We start from the raw sequence: 16,766 nt of genomic DNA on the forward strand, positions 1-16,766 counted from the left end.
TGGCTGGATGTTGACTAAATCCTTCATGAGCATTCCCTTTAATTCCTGGAGGGATTTGCAAAGTAGGTATTAAGGTTCCCATTGTAGAGGTGAGGAAATTGAGACTGAGTGGGGTCAAGGAATGTCAGAGTTTGGTTTTCCAGAAGCTCCTCTTAAGTAAAGAGCCCAGGAATGTGGACTCTTTGGGGAGGTCATGTGACACTGGTCCGAGTGTGGGGAAGTGTCACAGGGAAGAAACACTTTGAGGCCAGCATCACAGTTTGCAACCAAAGCTTTAACCTGAAAGGTATCTCAGAAACGGTACAACTCCAAACACGCACACGCGCGCGCGCGCACGAGCGCGCACACACACGCACACACGCGCGCGCACACACAGGGTGAGATTCTCTTATTTCAGCCATGAGGGAGCTGGAGTCTTTATAAACCCACTCTCCAGAAGCAAGGGTTGAGTGTGTTTTCTCCGTGTGGCATGCTCAGGCAGCCTGACATTCTGCTGCGCGTGCAACGGGCACTTAGGCATTGAGGTGCAGAGCTGGTAGGCAGAAGTTGTCCCAAACACACCAGTACCCAAGAGATAGGTTTGGTGGCTTCAGACGTCTTTGGCCGACTATGGTTGTCACCATTCATTCCACTATGTTCTTAATTAGCCGGGCGGATGGAGAAAATCATTGGAAGAAAGAGAAGAAGATGGTGGAATACGAATGGGGGGATGAGGAGAGGAGTAGGGAGAAAAGGAGAAGGGAGGGAGGAAGAAAGGAAGCATAGAAGGAAGGGGGTAGAGGGAGGAAGAGAGGGAGAACGGGAAGAGAAGAAAGAGAGAAACTAAAGAATGAAGGGAAGGAAGGAAGGAAGGAAGGAAAGAAGGCACGGTGCGAGGAAGGGATGGACAGGCATGCAGGGAGGAAGGGAGAAAGGCAGAAAAAGAAAGACAGCCTGACAGAAAAAAGAAAGAGCAACCATAAATAAAGATGTAATGAGCTACGTGAGGACACTGACGAGGCTAGCTAACAAGGTTAGGACTAGAGTCCCCAACTCACCTGGTTTTGCCCATACTGCCCCCGCCTTTATGCCCCTGAAAGCCCCCCCTCCGGTGAAAGCGTTCGACCCGAGGAAAATCAGGGGTCCTGTTCAACAAGGACGTATATTGACTGATGCTTGCTTCGTCCCAGACTACTGCTGCTGCTTCTCCCCACCTGCTTTGCTTCTGCCTTGCCATGTGGCCGAGAAAACCCCAGGCATCGGCTACGCAAGGGTCTTTGATTGAACTGAGATACGCAGGTGGGGTTGGGTGCTACAGGAGACAGATACGCCTGTGGGAGTCTTGAATCCGGCTTCTGTGGGGAAACGGAACTGGGCTCAGGGATCTACCACGTTTGTCCCAGTGAACACATCAGCATCATGCCCCTCACCTCAGAGATACTCGCAATCCACTTACAGTCTAAGGGCAAAGACTGGGGAGGGAACACTGCGGTGAGCCTAGCCACCCCAGCAGAACGTGATCACACGATGGATGCCATGATCACTGAAACAAGAACGATGCGGCTGATGTGCCCACCTTCCTCTCGTTGGAAAATGTTTCTGTGAGTTATTCTCAAATAGGAAACCATTAGACACTTATTTTGTAACGATTGCTAACATTTAGGAAACAGCTTCCTCGTTTATGATTCCCCCAGTGACTACGGAAAACGATGTAAACACCAACAAGGAACGTCCTGCCCATTGGCCTAACCTTCGGGGGTCCAGCGCATAAAAGCCCCAGAACCGGAGGAGGCACCAGAATCGGACAACCTCACCTCCGGACAGGACCTGCCCACCCTCCACCCCTGACACCATGACCCACTCGTGCTGGTCCTCTTGCTGCCAGCCTACGTGCTGCAGGACCACCTGCTGCCGGACCACCTGCTGCCAGCCCAGCGGCTGTGGGTCCAGCGGCTATGGGTCCAGCTGCTGCCAGCCTTGCTGCCGCCCAACTTGCTGTCACACCACCTGCTGCCGGACCACCTGCTGCCAGCCCAGCTGCTGTGGGTGTAGCGGCTGTGGACACAACTGCGGTGGGTCTAGCGGCTGTGGTTCCAGCTGCTGCCAGCCTTGCTGCTGCCCAGCTTGCTGTCACACCACCTGCTGCCGGACCACCTGCTGCCAGCCCAGCGGCTGTGGGTCCAGCGGCTGTGGACACAACTGCGGTGGGTCTAGCGGCTGTGGGTCGAGCTGCTGCCAGCCTTGCTGCTGCCCAACTTGCTGTCATACCACCTGCTGCCGGACCACCTGCTGCCAGCCCAGCTGTTGTGGGTCCAGCGGCTGTGGGTCCAGCGGCTGTGGACAAAACTGATGTGGGTCCCGCTGCTGCCAGCCAGGTTGCTGAACCCCCGTGTACTGCACGAGAACCTGCTACCACCCCACCTGCTGCTGCCTGCCTGGGTGCCTAGCCCAGGGCTCTGGATCCTGCGGCCAGCCTTCCTGCTGCTGATTGCCTCGCCAGGAACCACCGTCTGACTTGCCACTTGGGAACTGGTCACCGCCAAGCGTTGCGGAAAGCCAGCCCGCAATCCCCAACATCTCGGGTAGTCGCCTGCCTGTCTACCATCTTGTGAGTCGGCCTGGTGAAGTTGTGGGCCGCTTCTCCCTGATTCGCTTCTTCTTTCCTTCCTCTGGGTCATGTGCCAGCTTCACCCATCCTGATCCAGAGTGAGGATCTCTGTTTGGTCTCCATAGTCAAGAACTTTATCCTGTCCCTCTAAATACGTCAGCGAAACAACTCCTCAGGAATGACCTATAACTCGTGGAAACTGCTGAAAGCCCACACGGGTATGTTTCCTTTCTCGGTGTACTCGTGAAGCTTGTACGCCTCTTGCTGCCTGTCATGTTCCCTTTCAATGTCTCCCTAGACGCGGGGAGTCTCACCTGTCTCTCTTAATAAATCCCAATCATTTGGACTCCCGTATTGTCTATGTGTTTTTGTACCCTGTTTCCAATGCGAGGTTTTGTACGCACATTTTACATCACATGCAGTGTCCGTGTGGAGCCATACACAGTCCTCCACAAGTCATTATGCGCATTTTCAGCTGAGGAGATTTCACGGTGGAATGTCCCACAGCTGACATGGACACACTCGGATCCAAGCCTGTGGTTGGGGCGCTTGCTGAAGCGCACTTACGTTCAGATCTCCAGACGTGGTAGCACACACCCTTAGTCTCAGCACCAGCAACATGTCCATCCGAGGCCTTCTTTGACCGCACAAGTGTTATTCTCCTGTACGGGCGGGCCATCACTGGCACTACGTTGTAGACATCAGTGTCCTACAACTCAGCCACAGCAGCCATAGGTGAGGACAGCGGGACCTGCCCTTTAGAGCCCTGGGGAACACAGGATGCTCCTGTTGCCTTGGGTGGCATCCAGCGCCTCAGCACTCTTCTGCCTCACATACAGGTGAGCCTGCGGGGTCCTCGTGAGCAACAGAGGCAGCTGAACACGCTTGTGTTTGGGTCGTGCATATCACATTCTTGTTTGGCCTCCTCGTCCCCAGGACCTAATGGTATAGTAAAATGGCATCGTGTGATTTTCTGCCAAACCTATGTATCTCCCCTCCCGTGAGGCAGTTTGTCACGGTGATCAAAATGTTGCCCAGAGAGTTGATGAAGCATGGTGTCAGGGCCAGAGAGATCGTGCAATGGGCATGTAGGACTTTGAGGAATCCATGAGCTCTGAACCATCTAAGGAACAGAAGAAGCTCTGGTATATTGTGGAGGAAGTGTGAGCAACCGAGGGGGGCGGAGAAACGATGCCTGCTCCGTGGGGGTGAGGAGAATGTGAGGAAGAAAAAAGAGACAACAACGTGTGCATTCCTAGGAGTCAAGGACGAAGGCTGGTGCTCCTGGTCCAGAGCCACTGGTGCCGCGTCAGCACTCAGGGCTGTGAGGCCGATTCAGGCTCCGAGACGAATAGGAGACAGGGCCCCGGGTCACTTCCTGGGAGCAGCGGAGGGACCTCTGGTGAGCTTCGAAGGCCCCTATGCAGGACACATGCCAGCATTGGAGACTAGGTACCCAGGATGCTCTGGAGAGACTGCCAAGGCCAAACGTGCCTACCGCTGCTGGTTCCCAAGAGCGCCATGTTGGCAAAATGAGATGAAAACCTGACACGACCCATGTTTCCGAATATTGGCTGGATGTTGACTAAATCCTTCATGAGCATTCCCTTTAATTCTTGGAGGGATTTGCAAAGTAGGTATTAAGGTTCCCATTGTAGAGGTGAGGAAATTGAGACTGAGTGGGGTCAAGGAATGTCAGAGTTTGGTTTTCCAGAAGCTCCTCTTAAGTAAAGAGCCCAGGAATGTGGACTCTTTGGGGAGGTCATGTGACACTGGTCCGAGTGTGGGGAAGTGTCACAGGGAAGAAACACTTTGAGGCCAGCATCACAGTTTGCAACCAAAGCTTTAACCTGAAAGGTATCTCAGAAACGGTACAACTCCAAACACGCACACGCGCGCGCGCGCGCAAGCGCGCACACACGCGCGCGCGCACAAACACACACACACACACACGCACACAAACAGGGTGAGATTCTCTTATTTCAGCCATGAGGGAGCTGGAGTCTTTATAAACCCACTCTCCAGAAGCAAGGGTTGAGTGTGTTTTCTCCGTGTGGCATGCTCAGGCAGCCTGACATTCTGCTGCGCGTGCAAAGGGCACTTAGGCATTGAGGTGCAGAGCTGGTAGGCAGAAGTTGTCCCAAACACACCAGTACCCAAGAGATAGGTTTGGTGGCTTCAGACGTCTTGGCAGACTATGGTTGTCACCATTCATTCCTCTATGTTCTTAATTAGCCGGGCGGATGGAGAAAATCATTGGAAGAAAGAGAAGAAGATGGTGGAATACGAATGGGGGGATGAGGAGAGGAGTAGGGAGAAAAGGAGAAGGGAGGGAGGAAGAAAGGAAGCATAGAAGGAAGGGGGTAGAGGGAGGAAGAGAGGGAGAACGGGAAGAGAAGAAAGAGAGAAACTAAAGAATGAAGGGAAGGAAGGAAGGAAGGAAGGAAAGAAGGCACGGTGCGAGGAAGGGATGGACAGGCATGCAGGGAGGAAGGGAGAAAGGCAGAAAAAGAAAGACAGCCTGACAGAAAAAAGAAAGAGCAACCATAAATAAAGATGTAATGAGCTACGTGAGGACACTGACGAGGCTAGCTAACAAGGTTAGGACTAGAGTCCCCAACTCACCTGGTTTTGCCCATACTGCCCCCGCCTTTATGCCCCTGAAAGCCCCCCCTCCGGTGAAAGCGTTCGACCCGAGGAAAATCAGGGGTCCTGTTCAACAAGGACGTATATTGACTGATGCTTGCTTCGTCCCAGACTACTGCTGCTGCTTCTCCCCACCTGCTTTGCTTCTGCCTTGCCATGTGGCCGAGAAAACCCCAGGCATCGGCTACGCAAGGGTCTTTGATTGAACTGAGATACGCAGGTGGGGTTGGGTGCTACAGGAGACAGATACGCCTGTGGGAGTCTTGAATCCGGCTTCTGTGGGGAAACGGAACTGGGCTCAGGGATCTACCACGTTTGTCCCAGTGAACACATCAGCATCATGCCCCTCACCTCAGAGATACTCGCAATCCACTTACAGTCTAAGGGCAAAGACTGGGGAGGGAACACTGCGGTGAGCCTAGCCACCCCAGCAGAACGTGATCACACGATGGATGCCATGATCACTGAAACAAGAACGATGCGGCTGATGTGCCCACCTTCCTCTCGTTGGAAAATGTTTCTGTGAGTTATTCTCAAATAGGAAACCATTAGACACTTATTTTGTAACGATTGCTAACATTTAGGAAACAGCTTCCTCGTTTATGATTCCCCCAGTGACTACGGAAAACGATGTAAACACCAACAAGGAACGTCCTGTCCATTGGCCTAACCTTCGGGGGTCCAGCGCATAAAAGCCCCAGAACCGGAGGAGGCACCAGAATCGGACAACCTCACCTCCGGACAGGACCTGCCCACCCTCCACCCCTGACACCATGACCCACTCGTGCTGGTCCTCTTGCTGCCAGCCTACGTGCTGCAGGACCACCTGCTGCCGGACCACCTGCTGCCAGCCCAGCGGCTGTGGGTCCAGCGGCTATGGGTCCAGCTGCTGCCAGCCTTGCTGCCGCCCAACTTGCTGTCACACCACCTGCTGCCGGACCACCTGCTGCCAGCCCAGCTGCTGTGGGTGTAGCGGCTGTGGACACAACTGCGGTGGGTCTAGCGGCTGTGGTTCCAGCTGCTGCCAGCCTTGCTGCTGCCCAGCTTGCTGTCACACCACCTGCTGCCGGACCACCTGCTGCCAGCCCAGCGGCTGTGGGTCCAGCGGCTGTGGACACAACTGCGGTGGGTCTAGCGGCTGTGGGTCGAGCTGCTGCCAGCCTTGCTGCTGCCCAACTTGCTGTCATACCACCTGCTGCCGGACCACCTGCTGCCAGCCCAGCTGTTGTGGGTCCAGCGGCTGTGGGTCCAGCGGCTGTGGACAAAACTGATGTGGGTCCCGCTGCTGCCAGCCAGGTTGCTGAACCCCCGTGTACTGCACGAGAACCTGCTACCACCCCACCTGCTGCTGCCTGCCTGGGTGCCTAGCCCAGGGCTCTGGATCCTGCGGCCAGCCTTCCTGCTGCTGATTGCCTCGCCAGGAACCACCGTCTGACTTGCCACTTGGGAACTGGTCACCGCCAAGCGTTGCGGAAAGCCAGCCCGCAATCCCCAACATCTCGGGTAGTCGCCTGCCTGTCTACCATCTTGTGAGTCGGCCTGGTGAAGTTGTGGGCCGCTTCTCCCTGATTCGCTTCTTCTTTCCTTCCTCTGGGTCATGTGCCAGCTTCACCCATCCTGATCCAGAGTGAGGATCTCTGTTTGGTCTCCATAGTCAAGAACTTTATCCTGTCCCTCTAAATACGTCAGCGAAACAACTCCTCAGGAATGACCTATAACTCGTGGAAACTGCTGAAAGCCCACACGGGTATGTTTCCTTTCTCGGTGTACTCGTGAAGCTTGTACGCCTCTTGCTGCCTGTCATGTTCCCTTTCAATGTCTCCCTAGACGCGGGGAGTCTCACCTGTCTCTCTTAATAAATCCCAATCATTTGGACTCCCGTATTGTCTATGTGTTTTTGTACCCTGTTTCCAATGCGAGGTTTTGTACGCACATTTTACATCACATGCAGTGTCCGTGTGGAGCCATACACAGTCCTCCACAAGTCATTATGCGCATTTTCAGCTGAGGAGATTTCACGGTGGAATGTCCCACAGCTGACATGGACACACTCGGATCCAAGCCTGTGGTTGGGGCGCTTGCTGAAGCGCACTTACGTTCAGATCTCCAGACGTGGTAGCACACACCCTTAGTCTCAGCACCAGCAACATGTCCATCCGAGGCCTTCTTTGACCGCACAAGTGTTATTCTCCTGTACGGGCGGGCCATCACTGGCACTACGTTGTAGACATCAGTGTCCTACAACTCAGCCACAGCAGCCATAGGTGAGGACAGCGGGACCTGCCCTTTAGAGCCCTGGGGAACACAGGATGCTCCTGTTGCCTTGGGTGGCATCCAGCGCCTCAGCACTCTTCTGCCTCACATACAGGTGAGCCTGCGGGGTCCTCGTGAGCAACAGAGGCAGCTGAACACACTTGTGTTTGGGTCGTGCATATCACATTCTTGTTTGGCCTCCTCGTCCCCGGGACCTAATGGTATAGTAAAATGGCATCGTGTGATTTTCTGCCAAACCTATGTATCTCCCCTCCCGTGAGGCAGTTTGTCACGGTGATCAAAATGTTGCCCAGAGAGTTGATGAAGCATGGTGTCAGGGCCAGAGAGATCGTGCAATGGGCATGTAGGACTTTGAGGAATCCATGAGCTCTGAACCATCTAAGGAACAGAAGAAGCTCTGGTATATTGTGGAGGAAGTGTGAGCAACCGAGGGGGGCGGAGAAACGATGCCTGCTCCGTGGGGGTGAGGAGAATGTGAGGAAGAAAAAAGAGACAACAACGTGTGCATTCCTAGGAGTCAAGGACGAAGGCTGGTGCTCCTGGTCCAGAGCCACTGGTGCCGCGTCAGCACTCAGGGCTGTGAGGCCGATTCAGGCTCCGAGACGAATAGGAGACAGGGCCCCGGGTCACTTCCTGGGAGCAGCGGAGGGACCTCTGATGAGCTTCGAAGGCCCCTATGCAGGACACATGCCAGCATTGGAGACTAGGTACCCAGGATGCTCTGGAGAGACTGCCAAGGCCAAACGTGCCTACCGCTGCTGGTTCCCAAGAGCGCCATGTTGGCAAAATGAGATGAAAACCTGACACGACCCATGTTTCCGAATATTGGCTGGATGTTGACTAAATCCTTCATGAGCATTCCCTTTAATTCTTGGAGGGATTTGCAAAGTAGGTATTAAGGTTCCCATTGTAGAGGTGAGGAAATTGAGACTGAGTGGGGTCAAGGAATGTCAGAGTTTGGTTTTCCAGAAGCTCCTCTTAAGTAAAGAGCCCAGGAATGTGGACTCTTTGGGGAGGTCATGTGACACTGGTCCGAGTGTGGGGAAGTGTCACAGGGAAGAAACACTTTGAGGCCAGCATCACAGTTTGCAACCAAAGCTTTAACCTGAAAGGTATCTCAGAAACGGTACAACTCCAAACACGCACACGCGCGCGCGCGCACGAGCGCGCACACACACGCACACACGCGCGCGCACACACAGGGTGAGATTCTCTTATTTCAGCCATGAGGGAGCTGGAGTCTTTATAAACCCACTCTCCAGAAGCAAGGGTTGAGTGTGTTTTCTCCGTGTGGCATGCTCAGGCAGCCTGACATTCTGCTGCGCGTGCAACGGGCACTTAGGCATTGAGGTGCAGAGCTGGTAGGCAGAAGTTGTCCCAAACACACCAGTACCCAAGAGATAGGTTTGGTGGCTTCAGACGTCTTTGGCCGACTATGGTTGTCACCATTCATTCCACTATGTTCTTAATTAGCCGGGCGGATGGAGAAAATCATTGGAAGAAAGAGAAGAAGATGGTGGAATACGAATGGGGGGATGAGGAGAGGAGTAGGGAGAAAAGGAGAAGGGAGGGAGGAAGAAAGGAAGCATAGAAGGAAGGGGGTAGAGGGAGGAAGAGAGGGAGAACGGGAAGAGAAGAAAGAGAGAAACTAAAGAATGAAGGGAAGGAAGGAAGGAAGGAAGGAAAGAAGGCACGGTGCGAGGAAGGGATGGACAGGCATGCAGGGAGGAAGGGAGAAAGGCAGAAAAAGAAAGACAGCCTGACAGAAAAAAGAAAGAGCAACCATAAATAAAGATGTAATGAGCTACGTGAGGACACTGACGAGGCTAGCTAACAAGGTTAGGACTAGAGTCCCCAACTCACCTGGTTTTGCCCATACTGCCCCCGCCTTTATGCCCCTGAAAGCCCCCCCTCCGGTGAAAGCGTTCGACCCGAGGAAAATCAGGGGTCCTGTTCAACAAGGACGTATATTGACTGATGCTTGCTTCGTCCCAGACTACTGCTGCTGCTTCTCCCCACCTGCTTTGCTTCTGCCTTGCCATGTGGCCGAGAAAACCCCAGGCATCGGCTACGCAAGGGTCTTTGATTGAACTGAGATACGCAGGTGGGGTTGGGTGCTACAGGAGACAGATACGCCTGTGGGAGTCTTGAATCCGGCTTCTGTGGGGAAACGGAACTGGGCTCAGGGATCTACCACGTTTGTCCCAGTGAACACATCAGCATCATGCCCCTCACCTCAGAGATACTCGCAATCCACTTACAGTCTAAGGGCAAAGACTGGGGAGGGAACACTGCGGTGAGCCTAGCCACCCCAGCAGAACGTGATCACACGATGGATGCCATGATCACTGAAACAAGAACGATGCGGCTGATGTGCCCACCTTCCTCTCGTTGGAAAATGTTTCTGTGAGTTATTCTCAAATAGGAAACCATTAGACACTTATTTTGTAACGATTGCTAACATTTAGGAAACAGCTTCCTCGTTTATGATTCCCCCAGTGACTACGGAAAACGATGTAAACACCAACAAGGAACGTCCTGCCCATTGGCCTAACCTTCGGGGGTCCAGCGCATAAAAGCCCCAGAACCGGAGGAGGCACCAGAATCGGACAACCTCACCTCCGGACAGGACCTGCCCACCCTCCACCCCTGACACCATGACCCACTCGTGCTGGTCCTCTTGCTGCCAGCCTACGTGCTGCAGGACCACCTGCTGCCGGACCACCTGCTGCCAGCCCAGCGGCTGTGGGTCCAGCGGCTATGGGTCCAGCTGCTGCCAGCCTTGCTGCCGCCCAACTTGCTGTCACACCACCTGCTGCCGGACCACCTGCTGCCAGCCCAGCTGCTGTGGGTGTAGCGGCTGTGGACACAACTGCGGTGGGTCTAGCGGCTGTGGTTCCAGCTGCTGCCAGCCTTGCTGCTGCCCAGCTTGCTGTCACACCACCTGCTGCCGGACCACCTGCTGCCAGCCCAGCGGCTGTGGGTCCAGCGGCTGTGGACACAACTGCGGTGGGTCTAGCGGCTGTGGGTCGAGCTGCTGCCAGCCTTGCTGCTGCCCAACTTGCTGTCATACCACCTGCTGCCGGACCACCTGCTGCCAGCCCAGCTGTTGTGGGTCCAGCGGCTGTGGGTCCAGCGGCTGTGGACAAAACTGATGTGGGTCCCGCTGCTGCCAGCCAGGTTGCTGAACCCCCGTGTACTGCACGAGAACCTGCTACCACCCCACCTGCTGCTGCCTGCCTGGGTGCCTAGCCCAGGGCTCTGGATCCTGCGGCCAGCCTTCCTGCTGCTGATTGCCTCGCCAGGAACCACCGTCTGACTTGCCACTTGGGAACTGGTCACCGCCAAGCGTTGCGGAAAGCCAGCCCGCAATCCCCAACATCTCGGGTAGTCGCCTGCCTGTCTACCATCTTGTGAGTCGGCCTGGTGAAGTTGTGGGCCGCTTCTCCCTGATTCGCTTCTTCTTTCCTTCCTCTGGGTCATGTGCCAGCTTCACCCATCCTGATCCAGAGTGAGGATCTCTGTTTGGTCTCCATAGTCAAGAACTTTATCCTGTCCCTCTAAATACGTCAGCGAAACAACTCCTCAGGAATGACCTATAACTCGTGGAAACTGCTGAAAGCCCACACGGGTATGTTTCCTTTCTCGGTGTACTCGTGAAGCTTGTACGCCTCTTGCTGCCTGTCATGTTCCCTTTCAATGTCTCCCTAGACGCGGGGAGTCTCACCTGTCTCTCTTAATAAATCCCAATCATTTGGACTCCCGTACTGTCTATGTGTTTTTCTACCCTGTTTCCATTGCGAGGTTTTGTACGCACATTTTACATCACATGCAGTGTCCGTGTGGAGCCATACACAGTCCTCCACAAGTCATTATGCGCATTTTCAGCTGAGGAGATTTCACGGTGGAATGTCCCACAGCTGACATGGACACACTCGGATCCAAGCCTGTGGTTGGGGCGCTTGCTGAAGCGCACTTACGTTCAGATCTCCAGACGTGGTAGCACACACCCTTAGTCTCAGCACCAGCAACATGTCCATCCGAGGCCTTCTTTGACCGCACAAGTGTTATTCTCCTGTACGGGCGGGCCATCACTGGCACTACGTTGTAGACATCAGTGTCCTACAACTCAGCCACAGCAGCCATAGGTGAGGACAGCGGGACCTGCCCTTTAGAGCCCTGGGGAACACAGGATGCTCCTGTTGCCTTGGGTGGCATCCAGCGCCTCAGCACTCTTCTGCCTCACATACAGGTGAGCCTGCGGGGTCCTCGTGAGCAACAGAGGCAGCTGAACACGCTTGTGTTTGGGTCGTGCATATCACATTCTTGTTTGGCCTCCTCGTCCCCGGGACCTAATGGTATAGTAAAATGGCATCGTGTGATTTTCTGCCAAACCTATGTATCTCCCCTCCCGTGAGGCAGTTTGTCACGGTGATCAAAATGTTGCCCAGAGAGTTGATGAAGCATGGTGTCAGGGCCAGAGAGATCGTGCAATGGGCATGTAGGACTTTGAGGAATCCATGAGCTCTGAACCATCTAAGGAACAGAAGAAGCTCTGGTATATTGTGGAGGAAGTGTGAGCAACCGAGGGGGGCGGAGAAACGATGCCTGCTCCGTGGGGGTGAGGAGAATGTGAGGAAGAAAAAAGAGACAACAACGTGTGCATTCCTAGGAGTCAAGGACGAAGGCTGGTGCTCCTGGTCCAGAGCCACTGGTGCCGCGTCAGCACTCAGGGCTGTGAGGCCGATTCAGGCTCCGAGACGAATAGGAGACAGGGCCCCGGGTCACTTCCTGGGAGCAGCGGAGGGACCTCTGATGAGCTTCGAAGGCCCCTATGCAGGACACATGCCAGCATTGGAGACTAGGTACCCAGGATGCTCTGGAGAGACTGCCAAGGCCAAACGTGCCTACCGCTGCTGGTTCCCAAGAGCGCCATGTTGGCAAAATGAGATGAAAACCTGACACGACCCATGTTTCCGAATATTGGCTGGATGTTGACTAAATCCTTCATGAGCATTCCCTTTAATTCCTGGAGGGATTTGCAAAGTAGGTATTAAGGTTCCCATTGTAGAGGTGAGGAAATTGAGACTGAGTGGGGTCAAGGAATGTCAGAGTTTGGTTTTCCAGAAGCTCCTCTTAAGTAAAGAGCCCAGGAATGTGGACTCTTTGGGGAGGTCATGTGACACTGGTCCGAGTGTGGGGAAGTGTCACAGGGAAGAAACACTTTGAGGCCAGCATCACAGTTTGCAACCAAAGCTTTAACCTGAAAGGTATCTCAGAAACGGTACAACTCCAAACACGCACACGCGCGCGCGCGCACGAGCGCGCACACACACGCACACACGCGCGCGCACACACAGGGTGAGATTCTCTTATTTCAGCCATGAGGGAGCTGGAGTCTTTATAAACCCACTCTCCAGAAGCAAGGGTTGAGTGTGTTTTCTCCGTGTGGCATGCTCAGGCAGCCTGACATTCTGCTGCGCGTGCAACGGGCACTTAGGCATTGAGGTGCAGAGCTGGTAGGCAGAAGTTGTCCCAAACACACCAGTACCCAAGAGATAGGTTTGGTGGCTTCAGACGTCTTTGGCCGACTATGGTTGTCACCATTCATTCCACTATGTTCTTAATTAGCCGGGCGGATGGAGAAAATCATTGGAAGAAAGAGAAGAAGATGGTGGAATACGAATGGGGGGATGAGGAGAGGAGTAGGGAGAAAAGGAGAAGGGAGGGAGGAAGAAAGGAAGCATAGAAGGAAGGGGGTAGAGGGAGGAAGAGAGGGAGAACGGGAAGAGAAGAAAGAGAGAAACTAAAGAATGAAGGGAAGGAAGGAAGGAAGGAAGGAAAGAAGGCACGGTGCGAGGAAGGGATGGACAGGCATGCAGGGAGGAAGGGAGAAAGGCAGAAAAAGAAAGACAGCCTGACAGAAAAAAGAAAGAGCAACCATAAATAAAGATGTAATGAGCTACGTGAGGACACTGACGAGGCTAGCTAACAAGGTTAGGACTAGAGTCCCCAACTCACCTGGTTTTGCCCATACTGCCCCCGCCTTTATGCCCCTGAAAGCCCCCCCTCCGGTGAAAGCGTTCGACCCGAGGAAAATCAGGGGTCCTGTTCAACAAGGACGTATATTGACTGATGCTTGCTTCGTCCCAGACTACTGCTGCTGCTTCTCCCCACCTGCTTTGCTTCTGCCTTGCCATGTGGCCGAGAAAACCCCAGGCATCGGCTACGCAAGGGTCTTTGATTGAACTGAGATACGCAGGTGGGGTTGGGTGCTACAGGAGACAGATACGCCTGTGGGAGTCTTGAATCCGGCTTCTGTGGGGAAACGGAACTGGGCTCAGGGATCTACCACGTTTGTCCCAGTGAACACATCAGCATCATGCCCCTCACCTCAGAGATACTCGCAATCCACTTACAGTCTAAGGGCAAAGACTGGGGAGGGAACACTGCGGTGAGCCTAGCCACCCCAGCAGAACGTGATCACACGATGGATGCCATGATCACTGAAACAAGAACGATGCGGCTGATGTGCCCACCTTCCTCTCGTTGGAAAATGTTTCTGTGAGTTATTCTCAAATAGGAAACCATTAGACACTTATTTTGTAACGATTGCTAACATTTAGGAAACAGCTTCCTCGTTTATGATTCCCCCAGTGACTACGGAAAACGATGTAAACACCAACAAGGAACGTCCTGCCCATTGGCCTAACCTTCGGGGGTCCAGCGCATAAAAGCCCCAGAACCGGAGGAGGCACCAGAATCGGACAACCTCACCTCCGGACAGGACCTGCCCACCCTCCACCCCTGACACCATGACCCACTCGTGCTGGTCCTCTTGCTGCCAGCCTACGTGCTGCAGGACCACCTGCTGCCGGACCACCTGCTGCCAGCCCAGCGGCTGTGGGTCCAGCGGCTATGGGTCCAGCTGCTGCCAGCCTTGCTGCCGCCCAACTTGCTGTCACACCACCTGCTGCCGGACCACCTGCTGCCAGCCCAGCTGCTGTGGGTGTAGCGGCTGTGGACACAACTGCGGTGGGTCTAGCGGCTGTGGTTCCAGCTGCTGCCAGCCTTGCTGCTGCCCAGCTTGCTGTCACACCACCTGCTGCCGGACCACCTGCTGCCAGCCCAGCGGCTGTGGGTCCAGCGGCTGTGGACACAACTGCGGTGGGTCTAGCGGCTGTGGGTCGAGCTGCTGCCAGCCTTGCTGCTGCCCAACTTGCTGTCATACCACCTGCTGCCGGACCACCTGCTGCCAGCCCAGCTGTTGTGGGTCCAGCGGCTGTGGGTCCAGCGGCTGTGGACAAAACTGATGTGGGTCCCGCTGCTGCCAGCCAGGTTGCTGAACCCCCGTGTACTGCACGAGAACCTGCTACCACCCCACCTGCTGCTGCCTGCCTGGGTGCCTAGCCCAGGGCTCTGGATCCTGCGGCCAGCCTTCCTGCTGCTGATTGCCTCGCCAGGAACCACCGTCTGACTTGCCACTTGGGAACTGGTCACCGCCAAGCGTTGCGGAAAGCCAGCCCGCAATCCCCAACATCTCGGGTAGTCGCCTGCCTGTCTACCATCTTGTGAGTCGGCCTGGTGAAGTTGTGGGCCGCTTCTCCCTGATTCGCTTCTTCTTTCCTTCCTCTGGGTCATGTGCCAGCTTCACCCATCCTGATCCAGAGTGAGGATCTCTGTTTGGTCTCCATAGTCAAGAACTTTATCCTGTCCCTCTAAATACGTCAGCGAAACAACTCCTCAGGAATGACCTATAACTCGTGGAAACTGCTGAAAGCCCACACGGGTATGTTTCCTTTCTCGGTGTACTCGTGAAGCTTGTACGCCTCTTGCTGCCTGTCATGTTCCCTTTCAATGTCTCCCTAGACGCGGGGAGTCTCACCTGTCTCTCTTAATAAATCCCAATCATTTGGACTCCCGTACTGTCTATGTGTTTTTCTACCCTGTTTCCATTGCGAGGTTTTGTACGCACATTTTACATCACATGCAGTGTCCGTGTGGAGCCATACACAGTCCTCCACAAGTCATTATGCGCATTTTCAGCTGAGGAGATTTCACGGTGGAATGTCCCACAGCTGACATGGACACACTCGGATCCAAGCCTGTGGTTGGGGCGCTTGCTGAAGCGCACTTACGTTCAGATCTCCAGACGTGGTAGCACACACCCTTAGTCTCAGCACCAGCAACATGTCCATCCGAGGCCTTCTTTGACCGCACAAGTGTTATTCTCCTGTACGGGCGGGCCATCACTGGCACTACGTTGTAGACATCAGTGTCCTACAACTCAGCCACAGCAGCCATAGGTGAGGACAGCGGGACCTGCCCTTTAGAGCCCTGGGGAACACAGGATGCTCCTGTTGCCTTGGGTGGCATCCAGCGCCTCAGCACTCTTCTGCCTCACATACAGGTGAGCCTGCGGGGTCCTCGTGAGCAACAGAGGCAGCTGAACACGCTTGTGTTTGGGTCGTGCATATCACATTCTTGTTTGGCCTCCTCGTCCCCGGGACCTAATGGTATAGTAAAATGGCATCGTGTGATTTTCTGCCAAACCTATGTATCTCCCCTCCCGTGAGGCAGTTTGTCACGGTGATCAAAATGTTGCCCAGAGAGTTGATGAAGCATGGTGTCAGGGCCAGAGAGATCGTGCAATGGGCATGTAGGACTTTGAGGAATCCATGAGCTCTGAACCATCTAAGGAACAGAAGAAGCTCTGGTATATTGTGGAGGAAGTGTGAGCAACCGAGGGGGGCGGAGAAACGATGCCTGCTCCGTGGGGGTGAGGAGAATGTGAGGAAGAAAAAAGAGACAACAACGTGTGCATTCCTAGGAGTCAAGGACGAAGGCTGGTGCTCCTGGTCCAGAGCCACTGGTGCCGCGTCAGCACTCAGGGCTGTGAGGCCGATTCAGGCTCCGAGACGAATAGGAGACAGGGCCCCGGGTCACTTCCTGGGAGCAGCGGAGGGACCTCTGATGAGCTTCGAAGGCCCCTATGCAGGACACATGCCAGCATTGGAGACTAGGTACCCAGGATGCTCTGGAGAGACTGCCAAGGCCAAACGTGCCTACCGCTGCTGGTTCCCAAGAGCGCCATGTTGGCAAAATGAGATGAAAACCTGACACGACCCATGTTTCCGAATATTGGCTGGATGTTGACTAAATCCTTCATGAGCATTCCCTTTAATTCCTGGAGGGATTTGCAAAGTAGGTATTAAGGTTCCCATTGTAGAGGTGAGGAAATTGAGACTGAGTGGGGTCA

The 16,766-nt window shown here is 54.4% G+C and overlaps 4 pseudogenes; all 4 read left to right on the top strand.

Moving 5' to 3' along the window:
- The first annotated feature begins 1,831 nt into the window (after window positions 1–1,831).
- Window positions 1,832–2,467, top strand: LOC124522081 (keratin-associated protein 9-9-like; annotated as a pseudogene).
- Window positions 2,468–6,006: 3,539 nt separating this feature from the next.
- On the top strand, window positions 6,007–6,642 carry LOC124522082 (keratin-associated protein 9-9-like; annotated as a pseudogene).
- Window positions 6,643–10,164: 3,522 nt separating this feature from the next.
- Window positions 10,165–10,800, top strand: LOC124522252 (keratin-associated protein 9-9-like; annotated as a pseudogene).
- Window positions 10,801–14,322: 3,522 nt separating this feature from the next.
- On the top strand, window positions 14,323–14,958 carry LOC124522253 (keratin-associated protein 9-9-like; annotated as a pseudogene).
- Window positions 14,959–16,766: the final 1,808 nt, after the last annotated feature.

Source organism: Lynx rufus, unplaced genomic scaffold (assembly GCF_022079265.1).
Source record: "Lynx rufus isolate CCGP_SWC_20201006 ecotype Redwood Valley unplaced genomic scaffold, mLynRuf1.p SCAF_34, whole genome shotgun sequence".
In the NCBI taxonomy this organism is placed as follows: domain Eukaryota; kingdom Metazoa; phylum Chordata; class Mammalia; order Carnivora; family Felidae; genus Lynx; species Lynx rufus.